The sequence below is a fragment of the Lactuca virosa genome, chromosome 9, assembly GCF_052849685.1.
Source record: "Lactuca virosa cultivar CGN04683 chromosome 9, Lactuca_virosa_CGN04683_v6, whole genome shotgun sequence".
Taxonomy (NCBI): domain Eukaryota; kingdom Viridiplantae; phylum Streptophyta; class Magnoliopsida; order Asterales; family Asteraceae; genus Lactuca; species Lactuca virosa.
The window spans coordinates 161,921,486-161,937,443 of NC_136434.1; the positions used below are offsets into that span (position 1 = coordinate 161,921,486).

A 15,958-nucleotide genomic window follows, 5' to 3' on the forward strand; every position below is an offset into this window, starting at 1 on the left:
TTTAAGATATAATTATTTTTCAACCAAATACGTGACTTGATCACCTAAAACAAAAAATCTATTTTTCCCAATTATGTCTAATACTTTGTAACGATATTATTTTACTTAATCATATAAGCATGGACGGAGCAAATATAGGGTCAGCGCGCTGTGGCCCTCCTAATTTTTTTTTTTTTTATATATAGTTCATAAGTATTGAAAAGATTACATATTATGTCCAAAACTATAAAATTTTACTTTGGCGTTCTTCAATTTTTATACTATTCTATTTTCGGCCCCTAAATCATAACTTCAAGCTCTATAAAGAGAAAAAAGCAAATCTTGCCTAATTTAATAGTTATTTTTCAAAATTTAACCAAAAAATAAAAATAATAATAATAAACCAAATAATTGTTGAAATCGCAAATGGAGCCTCATCAGCCGTAATTTCATCTATAATATTTATAAAAAAAATCAAATTTTGTGACAAGATTCTATTTTTTTTTTAGTATATATTATACAACATGATCTGTGATTTTAATGGTTATTTGGATTATTTCTTAACTTTTTTAAATTAATTTTTAAAAATAATTAGAAAATTAGGCTATATTTTCCAACCTTAAATCCTTAATCCTAATATTCCAATCCTTACTTCTATAACTCAGTCCCCAAAATCCTTGATCAAAAACTCGTTCTCTTCATGCTATAACTCAAGAATAATTTGAATCGAATAACAAGCTCTATATATTCAGTATTAGTTTTTTTAATTTAACAAAATTAATCACTTTTGTTTCACACTTGCATCAACCCTTCTTCACACTCCATGTATTTCCTCACTTCATTACGTACCATTTCCTGCATCACTGAAAGAATCTCTTTGCTAAACGATGTCGCATTGATCTTCTTCTTCACTTGATCACAGATCTCATACGAATATGAACCTGTTCCAGGTAACGCCAGAGTTAACGCCGTCGGAGGATCCATTTCAACCTTCTGTCGAAATCCCGGTGACGTTATACATGTTTCTCCGGCGGACGGTGCCGGAATATTGTTATCTGAATCGCACACATCTGATCCGGATAAACTACCAGAGTTCGTAATCGTAACCGCAACCGCAACCACCTTCGCATTGACATCTCTCTCCGTCATCTTCATCATCCGCGGGTCTCTCTCACCTCCATCTCCGCCGTCCACAGCCGCATACTTTCGCTTCAACGTCGAATTCCAGTGGTTTTTAACCGCGTTATCCGTACGTCCGTTGAGCAACCTAGCGATTGTAGCCCATTTGTTCCCGAACTGAGCATGCGCCTTCATGATAACCTCATCATCCTCTACCGTGAACGGCCGATGTTCTACCTCTGGCGACAGCTGGTTACACCACCGGAGACGACATGATTTACCAGATCTCCCTGGAATCGACTTGCTAATCGATGTCCAGCTCCGTGCTCCGTGTTGATTTACTAACATACACAATAACTCGTCTTCTTCGCTGCTCCATGGTCCCTTTATACGATCAAAATGTTTTGTAGTGGGATCCATGAAAGATTTATGGTGAAAAATGGAAGATGAACTGGGTAATGATGGAAGGTTTGGTTTATATAGAGGGTGTGGAATTCAAAAGACGTTATAGTTACGGGAATTGAAGAAGACAGTTGAGAGGTTGTACAGGTTTACAGCTGTACACATGACACGTGGCATGATGTGAGTGCTTCAATTGTCGCACGAAACTACTAATATACTTCCCATTTAGGATTAAAAAAATAAAAAATAAAATGCTATTTTCCGTAATAAATTATTTAGGAAATGAGGTTTATTTTTTGAAATTTAATATTTTTGTTAGTTGATTTTTATTTGTATATAATTATATATTTTTTAGTGTTAATATTTTACTATTTTTAAATAGATAATTCTATTTTTCTTGTGAGTAAACTTACTTGCATCCGGTAATATTCCTTTTCTCTGATAAAAATATAAGTTTTTACTTGTTAACTTACTATCATTGTAATTTATTAATATATTTTTGTATTTAGTTAACAACCATAAACATAACTATTAATGTTTTAATAGTTTAAGAGATTACTTTAAATATCAATCCATCGTTTAAAGAAATTAAATTTAAGATAATTGATCCATTCTACACAACCTCAAACCAAATACTTGTTTTCAAAACATGTTACTAAAAAAAATGGAAACCTATATATATTCTAAATAAATAAAAAAAGTTGTTGTTTATTTAAATGCTCATAATAATATATTGTATTCTTATATATTTATTTAAATTTTCTTATATATTTTTTTCTCTAATTGGAATGAAGAATTGAAGGGAAGGATAAGGATGAATATTTCGAGTACGGTTGGCCAGGCTGGACTGCACTTGTACTGTAAAACCGGATTGAATCGGATATGGTGCCAACTTTAATTAATTAAATACAAGTGGAAAAGGCAATGACGTGTACAAAACGACAAACTACTGATCCACTTCTAACGGCCTTTTATTCACCTACGTTAGCCGGTTGCCGGTCATGTAACTACCTTTGTTTGTATATTTGTGACACGCTCCTGGCCTTATTATAGAGTTTGGTTTGGTTTTAAAGATGCATCTTTAAAACATTAACATTTCTTTTCTATCGTAACCCACACGTTTAGCTTGCTATCATTTTATGATTGTAATGTTGTCTTTTACTCTTTTGTGTCATTCTATTATTTGATTCAAATTAAATAAAGATATTTTAAAATCAACCAAAAATAATATCTTATTGTGTTAGATTGTATTGTATTTATTTTAATATCTTGTATGATGTAGGGTCTTTATTGTAATTTTTTAGAAATATGTTTCTATTTCCTTGTGGTGATTTGGGATTAAAGCACTTGGAAATTCTGAGATCGTGATTTACAATTTTAAATCGAAGTATTTGGGTGGTACTCCTAAATCTAAATCATCAATTGGATAATAATCAGAAGTTCGAGAACAAGAAAGAGAATGAGAAGTTTTGTTTTGTCTGTTGAGTTCTTCAACGTAAAGTACCATATCCTTTGAATTTGACCAAAAAATTACTTAAATATGTCAATTGGTTGAAAACCATTACAAGACAATTGTAATGTTCAAAAACTGACACAAAACGGGCTTTTAACCGTTGGACAATAAGTTTAACCGATGAATATCCACCTTACACTCAAACCTGACACAAAATAATTGTTTTAACCGTTGAATATAATACTGACCAGCATGTGTTTCGACGCAAGCTTGTTGCGATTCATGGTTGCGAAAACGAGTTCGTTGCGATTGTTTCAATGAATCGTTGCGATGCAATCTTATATGGATCATAGCGATGCGAACCATCAATGATTATTCTGATGCGAAACGAACATTACCATCCAACTCGATGCGAAAGTTCCAAAATGTTGTGTTACAATTGGTTGTGATAGATCGCAGTTGAACAGTAACATATTATCGTTGCGAAGGAGTATTCACATCCAATATTTCGGAATCGCATTCACATCAGATCGCATTCGCATCACTTCAAATTACAAACATAGTATTGGTTTGAAATCAACTATACCTCGATCTCAGTTTCGATTCAACACTTACTTATTCCGAAATTGTTTTTGTTCCAACTTCAAACCAATTCTGAAATCAATTTAGCCCTTACTTAAAATCTTGAATAAACTTAAACAAGTGTGTACTCCACATCTTCCTTACTTGTTTAATATTCATCAAGATTAATTTTGGTCAACTAGTCAATCTATTACACTTAAATACACTTAGTGAAACAATTCACCAACAAACCTCCCTCATTTAAGTGTAATCTTGATTAACTTAAAAACAAAACATAAGAAAAACAAACTGATGCATAAATGAAATATCGTGACGATTGAATTTCACATTAGTATATTACTCATTCCAAATATTCGAATATCAGGGTGTCACTAAGGATTGAACCCTTTCTATCCAAGTGCATACATGAAGATAATATACACAACAATTTACATTCTCATAATTTCTAACTTGACATTACATTTTACTAGCTTGTGTCCCATCCTTCAATAAGCATATCAAAGTCAAGTCCCAACTTCTTGAAGTAGCTAAACTTCATGCTTATATAGGTAGTTCTTTTGTTCTTGCACCTGCAAATGCAATTTTACAAAGAACTATTAAGAAATAAAATTCCAACCTCCTTTACTTGTAGTAATAAACACATACCTTCGGATGATGACAATAATGTGTTCCAATCTTTATATAGACAAAATTGCAAAAATGGTCCCTGTGGTATGCATTTTTTTGGGGTTTTAGTCCAAACCCCGACTTTTTGGGTTGATGGTCCTTTTGAGCTAGTTTGCTTGCAGTTTTGGTCCCTGTCCAAACTAAAAAGACTATTATACCCTTAATGAATTTATTTTTGACAAAACTGCAAAAATGGTCCCTATGGTATGCATTTTTTTGGGGTTTTAGTCCAAACCATGACTTTTTTGGCTTCGTGGTCCTTTTGGACTAGTTTGTATGTAAAAATGGTCCCTCCGAAAATTGAAATGACTAAATTGCCCTATTGATAAATTTTTTTATGTTTTTTCTATTTAATTTAATGTTTTATTAATAATAAAATAGGGCCCACACCCCACTCACTCACACACACACACACACACTCTCTCTCTCACACACACACACACACACACACACTCTCTCTCTCTCTCTCTCTCTCGGCTGATTGTATTTTTTCCCAACTTTGAAACCTGCATCTTCACCACGCCTCCTCCTTTATTCCCACGATCGATCATAGACCAGAAGGCAAATAGTGTGGAGCTACCCTTTTTGTTATTGATCGATCATACAGAAAAAGAAACAATATCGGAGAGAAGCAACGAAATCTGGTTATTGCTAAGTGAATTGATCAGAAACGATAGTATACAGGAACTGATAAAAATGGAGTTGTTGATGGTCAAGCAATTGAAATTTTTGTCACAAACTTATTTCAGAATAGGAAGCTTCTACATCACATGGGTTAGGTTAATTAATCTGCAGAACTCGATAACTCAAGCTCTCCTTCCTCGCTTTGAAACCTGCAACTTAACCCTCTCCTTCAGCTACCACATGTTATGTGAGGAAGATGGTGCCCCCACCTGCAGATGAAAACTCTGATCTAGTTCTGATATGGTTTCTCCTTCATCGAATCGTCATCGAATCGTCATAATTGGCCATCATCTAATAAAACAAAACACACACACATACATACTGAGATCAATTCGATTTCAACAACAAACGTAGCAGAAGGCATCACCGATTTAACATTTATGCCAACCAAAAACCGCTTTCTCCGCTATATTCTTCAAACTCACTGCAAGAGAAATCGGAGGCAGATAAACAAATGCATCTCAACAAACAACCCCTATTTTGCTAATGATTTCCAATATGCCATTTAATCTCACAGATTCTTTCAAACTCTCACACGTTAAAAACCTAAAATTGTCTTCAATGTCGTGCCAAGTAGTTAGGGATTTCAGAATCGTACCTCTTAGGGCTAAAATGGCTCAACGGGGGCCGCTTGGGGAGATTAGGATGAAATCCGATAAGGCATTAGAGCGATACCATTCGAGAATTGCACCATAGATTGATCTGTTGTGTTCATCAATTAGGGTTTAGGAGACTCTGTATATGAAGGGGATGAACCATTTTGGGTCTAGAGTTGTTTCTTTGGGGTTGTTTTCTTGTCAATCGAGTTCCAATAAGTAAACAACTTCGATGAAGAACTCCATGACTGTTCTCTATAAAGCACATCGTTGGAAACGAGTTTTAATCGGCCGATAACTAGTTTAGGTGCTTGTTCGGGAGGTGCGCCTGGAGAGAGAGAGAGAGAGAGAGAGAGAGATTTCTTAATTTTTTAATTATAAAAATAGACAAAAAATGAAAAAGAAATACCTCAAGGGTATTTTAGTCTTTTCAGTTTTCCGAGGGACCAAAACTACAAGCAAACTACCTCAAAAGGACCATCAATCCAAAAAAGTTGTGGTTTTGACTAAAACCCCAAAAAAATGCATGCCACAGGGACCATTTTTGCAATTTAGTCTTTATTTTTCATTCTTCTTTCACTTTTTAATATTATTATTATTATTAAATATAAAAATAGACCTCTCTCTCTCTCTCTCTCTCCACCGTATACCCCCATCCTTTTTCTTTTTACCAGGACTAATTCATCTTCTTTGTATCTTCCTTCTTAATACCACCAGATCATGTCCATAGATCTACAGTGACGCCAAGATCTCCCTGTAATCGGACTGAGATCTTTGAAAATCAAGCTTCCAACATCTCCACCATTTCTGGATTGAACATCTGAGGAAGCATGTGCAATTCAATTAGAGGATGAAGATGTGGAGGAGTGTCGTACGTAGACAACAATTGGGGCTCTCCATTTTTCTTTTTCCCCATCACAAACCCATACACTCGATCGAACCTCCTTCCATATTTCTTCTTCTCCTATCAAAGCTAAGCCACCCCATCATCCCTCCTTAGTTCTTTCTTCCAATCCCAGCGGTGCTTCCACTTCTACCGATGACCTTTGCCGCCTTTCCACCGATGACCTCCGCCTTCCTTTCACTGAATGCTTCTGATCAACATGTTTCTTTTTGTACTTATTTCGATTGTAAGCCTTTTTATCTTCTGTTGTTTCAAGATCTGGTGTGGTAATTGATAAGCAGATCTCAATGATCCTCTTTTTCTTATTTGATTTTGAACGAGAAGATGGGACAGAGATGGAGATCCGATGTCTCTTTCTTCTTTATTTGTAAAATTGATAAGCAGGTCTCAAGTTGTAGGTATGAGATGATGACAGGGGATGATTTCCTTAGGATTCGAGTTGCAATGGGTATTGATTGTGGCGCCGACGGTGGTGCACGTTTTCGGTGGTGATGCAGAGGGAGAGAAATCGTCTCCAGATTGCTGCAAAAGCTCACGCTGCTCAGTTAACAGCTTCTCCCGAGCTGAAATCTCAGGTGTAGCTCCACTCGTTTCTTCTTACTTGCTAGAACTTCCAACAATTGAGTTCTTCAAAAGAGACCCTTTTACATATAGATTGGTGGTTGATTTCAAGAGATTGTGGGTCCGATGATATTAATTACGATTGTGATCGACTTTGACGAAAAGAAGAAGAAGATGTTGGATTAGGTGTCTAAGCCCATAACTATAATTGGTATGTACTTGAATTGACAGCAGCACAGTCCTTTTTGGTTGCCCTCAACCTAGCAACTGGACAAGGAAATTATGAAAGGAGAGATATTAATTTATAAGATTAATAAATTAATATATATATATATATATATAAATGATTTATTAATATGTTAATGGATTAATATATTAATTAGAAATCATTATGTTTAATTAATTGTTAGCCAGAAATTAATCAGAATTGATTTTGGGGTTAAAAGAATTAATTATAAGGTGCAGGGACTAGTTTGCAATTATCTAATAGTTGAGTGGAAGGCTCTAGAACCCCCTTGGAAGAGGGTGGACGAAATCTTTAGGGGAAACCCTAATAATTTCGTCCATAGGGGCTTGGATAAGGCCCTTGGGTTTGCTTAGGCCCTAAGCAAAGGATAACTAGGGTTTCCCTTAAACCCTAGATCCCTCAGCTATATAAGGAGCCTCCTGGTTCATGTTTTTGGACACTCTTTCTTTTGAAGAAACCCTAAGGCCGAGATTTTGCATACTCCCTCTCCTCTCTCTCTCTTCTACTTTCCTTCTTGCTAGTTTGGGTGTGACTCCATTAGAGGCATTACACTTGTGGTGCTAAAGCTTCCAAGAAGATCAAGATCAAGATCAAGGGAATATCAATTGTTTGTTATAACAATTGAAAGGTATGTAAACCCTAAACCCTAGTTTACTATTTTCGATAATAGCCTCTCTCCTCTAGGGTTCTTGTATTGCAATTCAAAGTTGTATGTTCAATAGTTAAAACATAGATCCAAAGTAGGTTGCATGTGAACTTAGGAATTGTTTTTCTAGTTTATTTGTTTTACCTAAAACCCTTCAGTGGTATCAGAGCCATTGTTGTTTTAAATTGAATTGCTACAATTGTTGAATTGCAAATTAGGGTTTATAGCTATTAAACCCTAAAGGCCAAATTTTCGATTTCTAGGGTTTTGGATCAAAGGGTTTTTTCGAAAACCCTAGCCTCCAAAGAACCCTAATCGAAATTAGGGTTAGGGTTTTGAAAACCCTAGCCTCCTCCCTTGTAAATTTCGAAATATGCTAGAAGATAACTAGGGTTTCTTGTTTTTTGGATAATTGTTACTTAATTAGATTAATTGGATAATTATCCTTACCCTATTTTTCGAAATTAGAGGGATAAGGATTAGGATTAAATTAATTGATTAATTTAATTAGATAATCCTTACAAGATTTAATAATTTGATTAATAGTTAATTAATAGATAAATATTAAATCTAGTGAATTGGTTTATTTAAATTTGAATTTAACAGCTTAAATTTCGAAATTTATATAAACCCTTGAAGTTTTAAAAAAGTTTTAAAACACACCTTATATATATATTATAATTAAAGGTTTAATATTATATGTATAAGAATATGGTCAGTCAAATCGCTAGTATGCCTCATTCACGAAGCTAATCTATAAGGGGGGTATAAGGAAACTGCCTATAAAATGGTAGTTGAATGGGTGTCCACTCTCACCCACCGCTTCCTTGATTAGTGGAGGGTCGTTAGCAGAACGGATTTGATAGGACAACTACTTCTCATTAAAAGTATAATGATATTAAAGAAAGTACTAGAACATTATTTTCAAAATCCCAACTCTAGTTACTTTAGGAAAAATGTGAAAAGTATGCTAATCCATGAAATTGTACATTATGCTTTATTGGTCGTTAGTGGAGCGTGTGTGGTTAACCAGCACACTAAAAGGCACTAATAAAGAGTAGCAATGGGTATCTCATAATTGTCATTTTGATGGAGCGTGTGTGGTTTACCAGCACATCAATAGTTAATGATAAAGACAATGAGGTTACCAAGCACATTTGCATGGTTATTCACATCTTGTTTGTGATCCTCGGCATCCCAGTCACAAATAGAAGAGCATAATCTGAGAATAAAACATGCCATTGAATAGTTTCAATGTATCTCAAAAGAATTAGGAATTTCACTTCGTTTGTTTCGTCTAATGGTGGAATTGGTGAATCGTCATTCACCTACCTTTATGAAATTTGCACTTGGATCTCGGCATCCCATTTCTAAGTTGTGAATCTTCATAGTTGGATCCTAACCTTGATATTATATCTTTGGGTTATTCTATTAAGGTATCTTGAAATCTAACTAAAACTTTCTTTCTTTTCAGATGTCTACTCCTGGAAACACTTCTGCTTCGTCCTCCTCCAACCAAAACTTCTCTTTGCTCAATATATGCTCCAAAGTCGTTATGGATGGCTCAAACTATAACGATTGGATGCGCAACATCAAGATGGCTCTTCGTTTCGAGAACAAAGAATATGTTCTTGAAAAGGAGCTCAAAGAGCTTGATGAGAATGAAGCTACTCCTGAAGATCTTGCTGCCTACAAGAAACATTACGATGATGCTACCAAAGTGGCATGCATCATGGTGGCAACTATGTCCCCAGAACTGCAGAGGTACTATGAGGACTACTGGCCTTTCGAGATGAACAAGGACCTTATGGAAAAGTACCATAAGCGAGCTCGTCAAGAAAAGTTCGAAGTAGTCAAGTCACTCATGGCTTGCAAGATGAAAGATGGGGAGTCAGTTGTGTCACATGTGCAAAGAATGCAACGCTACATAGAGCGTTTGGTCAAGCTCAATATTCACTTTGATGAGGAATTGGCCATTGACATGGTCTTGAACTCACTTCCTGAATGTTATGGTCAGTTTATTCTAACTTACCATTTGAACAATACTGAGCAGACCTTGGCCCAATTGCACAACTTGTTGCAGACAGCTGAGGCAGGGATGAAAGGTAAAAGTATACCCTCCACACCTGCTAGTGCCCCTGTTTTGGCTATTGGACAGGGAAAGGGGAAAAAGAGGAAAGGTCCTCCCAAGCAAAACTGAAAGAGCAAGGCTCAAGCTGGGTCATCTAGTAATGGCCCAAAGGCTAAGCCCAATGGTTCCACTCCCCATGTTTCTGATCCAAAAGAGGCAGTTTGCTTTTACTGCAACCAAAAGGGGCATTGGAAGAGATCTTGCCCACAGTATCTGCAAGATATCAAGGATGGCAAAGTGAAGCCATCTTCGGCAGGTATTTACACTATTTCTGCTAATAACTCATTATCTTCTCGTTCATGGGTCCTTGATACAGGATGTGGTTTTCATATCTGTTCTGATTTGCAGGGTCTAAAGGAAAGTGAGGAGATAGAGCGAGGAAGGATAAACCTGATCATGGGAAACAGAAAGTCTTCACCAGTAACCAAGATCGGAGTTTATCAGTTTCTGCTTAGTAATGATGTTAGATTAGATTTAATAAATTGTTGCTATTCGTCTGAGATGACGAGAAACATTATTTCATTTCATGCATTGTTCAGACAAGGTTTTACATATTCTTTTAATGATTTGAATGGTTCAATTTCTGTTTATAAGAATGGTGTTTTTATGTTTGAAGCTTTGCCTTGTAATGGTGTGTATGAAACAGTGACTTGTGTTGATAGCCTAGGAAATAGTGTACTTAATATTGACTTGTCTAATAGTGTAGACAAGGCATGCTTGTGGCATTGTCGTCTTGGACACATTAACAAGAAACGCATAGCCCAACTCCAAAAGGATGGAGTGTTGGAATCATTTGACCTAAAGTCAGATGATATGTGTGAGTCTTGTCTTTTGGGAAAGATGACAAAATCACCATTCACAGGGTCTTGTGAAAGAGGTGAAGGTCTGTTGGATCTCATACACACGGATGTGTGTGGACCCTTTAGATCAACTACAAGAGATGCTAATCGATTCTATGTGACCTTCACTGACGATTATAGCAGATATGGATATATCTACTTGATCAAGCATAAGTCAGAAACTTTTGAAAAGTTCAAAGAGTTTAAGCATGAAGTCGAAAATCAATTGGGCAGAAAGATAAAGATACTTAGATCCGATAGAGGCGGGGAGTATCTTAGTATCGAGTTTAACGACTATCTGAAAGAATGTGGGATAGTCTCACAATTGACTCCTCCTAGGACACCACAGTTAAATGGTGTAGCTGAGAGGCGCAATCGAACCTTGTTAGACATGGTTCGTTCTATGATGAGTCGGGCTTCGCTTCCTATTCACTTCTGGGGGTATGCCTTAGAGACAGCCGCCCACATCCTCAATCTTGTCCCTACAAAGAAGGTTGCCAAAACACCTCACGAAATGTGGACAGGGAAAGTTCCCTCGTTAGCACATATTAAAGTCTGGGGTTGTGAAGCTTTCGTAAGACGAGAGACTCACGACAAGCTAGCAGCTAGAAGTGAGAAATGTGTTTTCATTGGTTACCCAAAGCAGTCTTTTGGATATTTGTTCTACAGGCCTAGTGAGAACGTGGTCTTTGTAGCACGAAGAGGAGTCTTTCTTGAAAGAGAGCTCATATTCAAAGAGGACAGTGGGAGCACTATTGACCTTGAAGAAATTCAAGAGTCAGCCAATGAAGGAACCTTAGATGACACTAGCACTCAACCAGAGGAAACAGTTCCTGTTGAATCAATTGATAACTCATTACCTCTTAGAAGATCCACTAGGGTGAGTGTGCCACCTGAGTTGTATGGTTTTCATATTACTTCAGATGGTGACACATTCATAAGTGACAGAACACTGGTAAACTTAGATGAACCAGTCACTTATAAGGAAGCAATGGCAGGCCCATAGGCTTCCAAGTGGAAAGAGGCAATGGACAGCGAGATTAAGTCCATGTATGACAACCAAGTTTGGAATTTGGTTGATAGTGCACCAGGTCGCAAGACAGTTGGGTGCAAATGGATCTTCAAGAAGAAGACAGACATGGATGGGAATGTGCATACATTCAAGGCTCGACTGGTTGCAAAAGGTTTTACTCAAACCCCAGGGGTTGACTATGATGAGACTTTTTCGCCAGTGGCTAAGATTAAATCTATTAGGATATTGCTCGCCATAGCTGCCTTTCATGATTATGAAATCTGGCAGATGGATGTCAAAACTGCCTTCCTTAATGGAAGTTGGCTGAAGATGTTTACATGAGTCAGCCAGAGGGTTTTGTTGATGCAAAGTTTCCCAATAGAGTGTGCAAGCTTGAGAAATCCATTTATGGATTGAAACAAGCATCTCGCAGTTGGAATCTTTGCTTCCATGAGAAAGTCAAAGAGTTTGGTTTCTCTAGAAGTGAAGATGAGTTTTGTGTGTATATCAAGGCTAGTGGGAGTATAGTAACTTTTCTGGTGTTATATGTCGATGACATATTACTCATTGGTAACGACGTTCCAACCTTGAAAGAGGTTAAGTCTTGGCTTGGAAAGTGTTTTGCAATGAAAGACCTTGGAGAAGCTGCCTATATTCTTGGGATTAGAATATTGAGAGATAGAAAGAAGAGACTAATTGGACTTAGTCAGAGCACATACTTGGATAAGGTACTAAAGAGGTTTAGTATGGAAAATTCCAAGAAGGGAGAGCTACCTATCCAGAGCAATACCAAATTGAGTAAGACTCAATGCCCGAGTACAGATGTTGAAATAGATGACATGAGTCGTGTACCTTATGCTTCCGCTGTCGGATCGATCATGTACGCTATGACATGTACTCGCCCTGATGTGGCATTTGCTTTGAGCATGGTCAGTCGCTATCAGGGAAACCCAGGTAGAGCTCATTGGATAGCAGTTAAGAATATACTCAAGTATTTGCGAAGGACAAAGGACTGGGTTCTTGTGCTTGGTGGCAGTGATACTTTGAGAGTAGATGGTTACAGTGATGCCAGCTTTCAGACGGATAGAGATAACTTCCGTTCTCAGTCGGGCTGGGTATTTTTACTGAATGGAGGAGCAGTTACTTGGAAGAGTTCCAAGCAAAATACGGTGGCTGATTCTACTTGTGAATCAGAGTACATTGCAGCAAGTGAAGCGTCGAAAGAAGCAGCTTGGTTGAGGAACTTCATCGGGGATCTCGGAGTTATTCCAACCATCCAGGAGCCTATGGAACTCTTCTGCGATAATGAAGGAGCGGTTGCCTTGACAAAGGAACCGAGAGATCATGGTAAGACCAGACATATCGACAGAAAGTACCATTTCATTAGACATAGAGTTGAAGAAGGCCATCTTATAGTAAAGAGGGTGTCATCTGAAGATAACCCAGCAGATCCCCTCACAAAGGGTCTGAGTAGGGCTAAGCATATTCAGCATGCTCGGAGCATAGGACTGAAAGATGATATTAGTTTTAGTAGTTAGATTAGTTTTTGAAACTTGTAACAAAGTAAATGTAATTGACTTTTGGTGATTAAATAATAAAGTATTATTTATAAGTTTGGCTACTACCTTTTGTCAATTGTTTATTACTGTGTTTCATATTTTGCATGTTTTACTTCCTGAATAATGAGATTATTCAAACTCCACAGTCGCTCGTACTCTTGGAAGTAAGTAGTGAATTAAGACTGTCATGAATTGGATTGCAGATTGTCTAAGGATAGACATGGCAATAGAATTGCTGCAATGTTCATGAGTACTCAGAAATTGAGATTTGAGTATTGGATAAACCCACGCTCAGAGTATTACTTCATGGAATTCATCACGAGTAATACTGAGACGATAATATCTTATAATCTTGAAACGAAGATATATGAGTTGTAATTTACAAGTCGGTTGTGCATTGGTGATACGAAAACGCATCAGTAACTTGGTGTTATAAAACGTATTGTCATGCATAATTTGATGAGTAAAAGATACAAGCATATGAGTCAACGTTTATTCGTTCCTTTTGCCCTAACAGGAAAAGCGATATCTGTGGGCCCCTCGATGATTTGGTGTTGACTTATGTGCTGGGCCCAGCCAGGACTAAATTGATGTGTTCGATTAGAAGTCCTACATCATCACAAATCAGGAATCGGGAAACATAGATTCTGGACAAACAGATTGATTACATGCCATGTCTTTTGTCTGGGGATATCAAGCAGAACGAAGGGTTATATGATCACTTATCTTAGGACACGTAACTGACTGGGTCAGAGTTCGGCAGCAGCTTTTGGAAGCTACAATTTGCTGGTCAAATTTAGAAGGCATACTAGCAATTATAGTTACAGACTTATCCAAGTGGGAGACTGTTGGATTAGGTGTCTAAGCCCATAACTATAATTGGTATGTACTTGAATTGACAGCAGCACAGTCCTTTTGGGTTGCCCTCAACCTAGCAACTGGACAAGGAAATTATGAAAGGAGAGATATTAATTTATAAGATTAATAAATTAATATATATATATATATATATATATATATATATATATAAATGATTTATTAATATGTTAATGGATTAATATATTAATTAGAAATCATTATGTTTAATTAATTGTTAGCCAGAAATTAATCAGAATTGATTTTGGGGTTAAAAGAATTAATTATAAGGTGCAGGGACTAGTTTGCAATTATCTAATAGTTGAGTGGAAGGCTCTAGAACCCCCTTGGAAGAGGGTGGACGAAATCTTTAGGGGAAACCCTAATAATTTCGTCCATAGGGGCTTGGATAAGGCCCTTGGGTTTGCTTAGGCCCTAAGCAAAGGATAACTAGGGTTTCCCTTAAACCCTAGATCCCTCAGCTATATAAGGAGCCTCCTGGTTCATGTTTTTGGACACTCTTTCTTTTGAAGAAACCCTAAGGCCGAGATTTTGCATACTCCCTCTCCTCTCTCTCTCTCTTCTACTTTCCTTCTTGCTAGTTTGGGTGTGACTCCATTAGAGGCATTACACTTGTGGTGCTAAAGCTTCCAAGAAGATCAAGATCAAGATCAAGGGAATATCAATTGTTTGTTATAACAATTGAAAGGTATGTAAACCCTAAACCCTAGTTTACTATTTTCGATAATAGCCTCTCTCCTCTAGGGTTCTTGTATTGCAATTCAAAGTTGTATGTTCAATAGTTAAAACATAGATCCAAAGTAGGTTGCATGTGAACTTAGGAATTGTTTTTCTAGTTTATTTGTTTTACCTAAAACCCTTCAGAAGAAGAAGACCCAAAAAAATGAGGTGAGGAACAGACATGTTTTGTTTTCTCTCTGTGTACCTTTAACGGAAGGAAGAAGAAGAACCAATGCTTTTATCGATTGAGAGCTACACCCGGTTCTTGATTTTTTGGGTTTAGAAGTATAGAAGATTTGTTGATTGGATTTCCACAAAGTTGTACTCTGTATTGAAGATGTAGAGGTGAAGAAGACAAGCATTAATCTGGGAGAGTGTAACATCCTGTTTCGGACTGTCCATGATTAGGGTTCGTGGGCCATGACCCGTGCATGAGGAGGTCTCAGGATATGGCGAGTTGATAGAGGCATAGGGCATCTCATCAACTTTCCGTAGATGTGAGGATCTTTGGAATCAAAGTTATATCATAGAAGCTATGATGGTTTGGAAGTTATGGCAAGTTTGGTCCTTATTGAGAAATGTGTGACAATCGGGTACGCTGGGCGTAAGTACGGGTACGCTTAGCGTACCTATGAGCGTGGTTTGGACGCGAGGACCACCTAGTACGCTGGGCGTACTAGGCACAGAAGGAAAACCCTAATTTGGGTAGTGCCCCTATTTAAAGAATGAGATGGTCTCATTTCTAGCCACCTTCCTCAGTCAATGAACCCTCCCAAACCCTAATATCCGTTCTTGAGCTTGTGTGTGGCTATGTTGAGCTTATATGTGTTCTTTTGGGCTCTTGGGAGTTAAGAAGGAGCATGGAAGAGAAGGGAGTTGAAGTCCAGGCTTTGGATCTGAGCTTTCCTGGGGCTAGAGCACCATTTGAAGGTATAAAGCTCCAAGCTTTCCCATTCTTTTTGTTTTGTGCATGTTAGGGTCC

The 15,958-nt window shown here is 37.2% G+C and overlaps 1 pseudogene; it reads right to left on the bottom strand.

The window, feature by feature from the left end:
- Nucleotides 1–656: 656 nt before the first annotated feature.
- LOC145140720 (transcription factor MYB44 pseudogene) lies at nt 657–1,561 on the bottom strand (annotated as a pseudogene).
- Between the last annotated feature and the right edge of the window lie 14,397 nt (nt 1,562–15,958).